At 33.6% G+C, this 5,297-nt stretch overlaps 1 long non-coding RNA gene across 1 annotated transcript; it reads right to left on the bottom strand.

Moving 5' to 3' along the window:
• Positions 1–1,279: 1,279 nt before the first annotated feature.
• LOC110025576 lies at positions 1,280–2,026 on the bottom strand. Its single transcript, XR_002294131.1, has 2 exons — positions 1,829–2,026; positions 1,280–1,734 (listed from the first exon to the last, which is right to left on the bottom strand). It is a non-coding gene; the product is annotated as an uncharacterized LOC110025576 (long non-coding RNA).
• Positions 2,027–5,297: the final 3,271 nt, after the last annotated feature.

The following is a 5,297-nucleotide window of genomic DNA, read 5'->3' on the forward strand; positions in this document are numbered from 1 at the left end:
CATCAAACCAACAGTCAAACCAATCAATCAGTTAAACTATAATTTTTTTATCTCATATCATATTTTTATTAGAAATAATGAAGAATGGTTTGAATCTTTTGATATCATGACGAATGTGTAAGCTTAACTTTCTCTTTTACCTTGTGTGAAATAAGCATGACTATTACTCTATTATCTTTTATTTTTTACACTGTTATATTTTCTTGGTTATGCTTCCTTCTTATTAACCTTCTATACTGAATTCCATCTAATTGTTATGACATTTAAGTTATATTTAATATTTTTTTTTTATATTTATGATATCATCCGATTCAACCGCCCGTTCAATCCAGTCCAACAGTTGAATCTTAAACCTCCTCCTCTACCGGTTCAATAATCCGGTCCATTTGAACCTTGCCTGTACAATCTCTCGCTCTTTATTTTTCCATCCTCGTTCTTAATGCTCTATCTCTCAGGTGTGATTCACACGACAAATTGAAATTGAACGATATCATATAAAAAAATAATACAAGTATTCTAACTCTAAAAATGTGAAATACGTATTTTTCTTACACGGATAAGATCGGACAAAAATAGCAATCTAGGTGTTAATATGTAAATATATAAATTGTGATTAGTCAGTATGTAAATCTTCTAAAAACAACGCTATACCATTCTTCCCATAACAGCCGGCATGAATTATTAAAACTCTAAGGAGAAATATTCCACCAATTTTACTTTGGGATAACGTTTGATATTTATCTTAATCGTCAATAATTAAATTATATATCGATGATATTTAGATTAAATATATTTTTATATTTTTATTATTTCAATATTTAAAGTGTCTTTGAGGAAAAAATATTACATCAGCGTAGAGTTACACGCGAAGTTCAATGAAATCATGCGGTGAGAAAAAAAAATCGGTCCGGTAATACATATTCCCCTCTTGTTATTCAAGTGTTATTGTATGTTATTCATGTGTTATTGTGTTCTGAGAATATTTTTGGTGTTATAATAACACAATAACACATCAATAATATTTGAATAACACACAATAATACATGAATAACACGGGGGGAATATTCTTCTGTGTTACCGGTCCGATTTTTTTTCTCACATTCACGTGTGGCGTGATTTCATTAGACTCCACACGTAACTCTACGTGCGGAGTCCTGATGTAATATTATTTCCTTAAGTCTGTCATTTTTAAACTCAATGTTTGCCATGAATTCTATATCTACAGATATCATAAACCACAGTTTCATGATTGAAAATACTTTCAGCCACCTTTTCATCAATATAAAAAAATATGAATTTATTACTGATCCTTATAATAACCCTAATACAGTTCAGGAATACAAAGAAGTGCATCATCAAAGAACGGCAATTACAACAACATTTTAGCTTACAATGACAGCTCAAAAAGTTTCAGATGATCTAGAGGGGTAATAAGCCAAGACAAATAGATGGAAATCAGATGGCCGGCCAAAAAAAAAAAAAAAACAAACGATGCCTATTTTCTGATGAATAATGGTTGCCAGGAAGGCTTCAGTTCAGATCAGCATTCGTTTATGGTTCTTCCTTTTTCAATGTGCAGAATGCTAATTTCATGAAGAAGCAAGCCCAAGTAGAACAATCGTTCTCTTCTCCAATTCCCAGAAATAACCAATTGCTGTTTATATTGATTAATTTAGCGCATAGCATGCTCAGGTATGAGACGCTGAATCAGATCAGGGGAAGCACCTTCAAGCTCTGAAAGCGAATTTTAATGGGTTATAGCAGTTAAGAAACTATAAAGAAATGGGGAATGGGGTGATGAATGAATAAAGATGTGGATGAAAAGTACCTTGAGGGGTGAAATTGAATAGAGGTGGAAGAGAGCTTCCATTCGGAAGCAGAGTATTCGGATTTCGTAGATCATCGAAAAAGTGATGCGCGCAGGCATCTAACTGCAGGTTCCATGAAAGAATAGGATCATCTCAAAGAGCTTCAGAAGAGATGTTAGGAGTGTTGTAGTTTTAGTTCTGGTATGTGATTTGAATGTGTTGAAACCAAGCAGCAAGAGTATATAAAGTACATAAAAAGGAAAAAAGATAAGTTCTCATGTATTTTTATATCTCACACCTAAATTTTCATATTTACATGCATATCAATTCTGGTGTTTTAAACCTATGAATAAAAAGGTGGATTTCTCTTTTCTAAAAGTGGTAATAGTGTTATTTTTGATGTGACGTTAAAGATTAAAGTAGTATGTTTATAAATATGAAGATTTAGGGGTCAGATATGTAAAAATATAAGATTTGTGTGCTATGTAAATGCCATGAAAAAAAAATTATAAGGGAATGGGGAAAAAAATTCTTCTAATCATTTAGAAGGTGTAGCATACAGAGAACATTTCGATATTGAAATATAACATAGGCTTCATCTGCGTTGTATGAAATAGAATCACAATATTCTCATTACAAAAATAAGATGCAAAATATGATATTTCCCAACAAATTATAGGTTTATTGGCCATTAGAAATGCCCGTCGCTTTACTGATAGTCCATCAGAAGACTGTTGATTAATATATTGACAGTATATAGCCATCATATCATACGAAAAAAGTGCAAAAAAACATCGAAAAATCGTAGGAAATCCATCAGAAACCTGTAGCATGAAAATTTTATTATAATTTTAACACCTACAATCATAACACATACACATTCAATTATATATCGCACACTGAAATGTAATAATCCAAGTAACTATTATACTAAAATCACATTAATGAATGCAAAAATTAAGTGCGAAAAAGAATGCAATGCATTAAAACAAACAATTAAAATCTTTGCATATAAAAATAAAATGTTCATTTGAAATGTCTTATAAAGACAAATATAGCGTCTTAATCTTCATTGGTGCCCTCATTATTCTCTTCCTCAACATCCTCAATTGTCGCCTGCTCTCCAACATAACGCCAAAATGCATCTAATTATGATTTTACCATGGCCTCTATTTCAGGCAAGTTTGGCAACGAATTGGCTCTCAATATCAGTGGTAAATGTGGCAACCTGCCGACGAACCTCATCCTCCTAGTCGGTAGATGCGGGTGCCCTGCATGTGTCACGAGAGGCATGAGTATTGTAGGTTTGTGCTCGTGAACCCAATCCATAGACATGTCCCTTCTTTTTTCCTTGGCAGCTTCCGTCCACCGCTCATAGTTAGAGGGATCACGACTTGAGATCGCAACTCATATGTGTTGGGTCCGACTCTCCTTCAGCTTTCAGAAAGTCTCTACAAACAAATGATAAAAGAAATTTAGAGGCAAAATGAATTTCAACTATTATTTGAATTGCATAACAATTATTATTGTAACTCATATGATCACCTGGGATTTGTTGTCTACCAAAGTTTGATCCGACTAATGTTTATGGGAAATGCACGCAAAATTCAGCAGCAATGTGCTCTCTTCTCAACTCTAAAGCCTGTCAAAATAAGAAAATAATTAGTAAATACTTAATTTGTATTAAAATATAATGCAAAAACTAACACTTACAAGCCTCCTAGTGTACTTTGTATGTGCCTTACCAGTATGCTCGAAGGCTCCCATTTATGCACAGTCAGAGCGACGATTTTCTTTCGCTTGCTGACTCTTCTTCAAAGCAACGACCTTATTCAGAGATAATCTGAAGCAATCCAGGCCTTGAGCAATGAGACAAACACATCCTTTCTGAGCCACAATGGGTGTTGAATCATTTGTATCTCGTCGAACATGTCATGAAGACGATCACTCCTTTCATATCGAAGTTACCCCAAACGTAAGTGGGGTCGAAGTTTCCACCACTTTTTTTTTGGATCCTCTCACCTTCTTTTTACTGTGCAGGCCATATCATATTTACATATTTAACTCTAAAATTTATATGTTTACATGCGTAAAACTTAAATGTTTAGAGTCACATAAAAAAAATCATTTATTAATTTCATAATAAAGTATGTATTTTGATGCATAAATTTACAACACCAAAATATTCTTATGTATTTATATATCTAACACCTAATTTTTAATATTTGCATTTATAACACTTTCATGCTATAAATATATGCATGAAAATATGTATTCCATTTTTAAAAAATTATTGATGGTAATATTGTTGATGTTATGCTAAGTAGTTGAGTGATAAACATATAAATATGAAAGTAAAAGTATTAGATATATATATACATAAGAATTGTGCGGTAGACATGTAAATGCCCCTAAAAACTTTGGGTTATTTTATATCTATAAATAGGACTCTTTTATGTACCGGGACTCCTCTTTTTTTAGATTTCTCTTTATGTAACACTCTCATTCGATGAAATAAAAAAGGTCAAAGAGTCAGGAATACACTCGTTCGACCTTGAGGGCCAAATCCCTGTGCATCACATTTTAAAAAACGGACCGAACCAATCGATTCAACCGGTTTAACTATGACACGGTCGATGGCCTGATTCTGGTTGGACTGAAAATCGGTTCCATGTCGAACTAACATCCAACACGAATCTCTAGGCATGAGATAGATCTCGAGATAATCTTTTGAGTGAGAAATCGTCAAAGTTTGATTAATAATCATTTAGAGCTCCGATTTCGACAAACTTATGGTCAAAACTGACCGACTCAACGAAACAGACCTAATGATATTAAAATTAATATAATATGATTCAAATCAAGCTCGGAATAAGCCATTAAACCACTTTTAGAAGCTTTCCAGATATATTTATAATGTCAAACATATGTTGAATCAAATATGCTTATAGTTTAATCGAGTGTTTCGAAAAGACGAATCCAACGAGCCTAAAATCACTCATTTTTTAGATCATTAATGCACTCAAATGTTCATTAAATGTCATCTGATTGAGGGGAGCTCTCCAGACTTATGGTCAGAGTGGTTCATATTCTTGCATTAATTGCACTCAGAACTCTATAAATTGAGCCTCACCCCTCTCATGAAGGGAGAAGGAGCTTGAAGCGTGAGAGAAAGCTTGAGACCCGAGAAAAAGCTTGAAGCTTTGAAAAGGAGCTGTAGTCCGACATCACTTCTGTCACTTTGCCACTGACGACCACTGTCGGCCATCACTTGACACGTATTGGCAATCACCATCGATCGCCGCCCATTCTGTGCAACAAATTCATCTATATATCAATATTGTAACTTGAGACATCTAACAACTCTTTCCAGTCTGTGTGATAAATTATCGCAACTGTAATCATCATTTTACAGTGAAACTTTTTAGCTGAGCCAAGCCCCCGTGATTTTCTTTTAACTTTACCAGTTTTCCACATAAAAACTCATGA

This window comes from Phalaenopsis equestris, unplaced genomic scaffold, assembly GCF_001263595.1.
Source record: "Phalaenopsis equestris unplaced genomic scaffold, ASM126359v1 Scaffold000303, whole genome shotgun sequence".
NCBI lineage: Eukaryota > Viridiplantae > Streptophyta > Magnoliopsida > Asparagales > Orchidaceae > Phalaenopsis > Phalaenopsis equestris.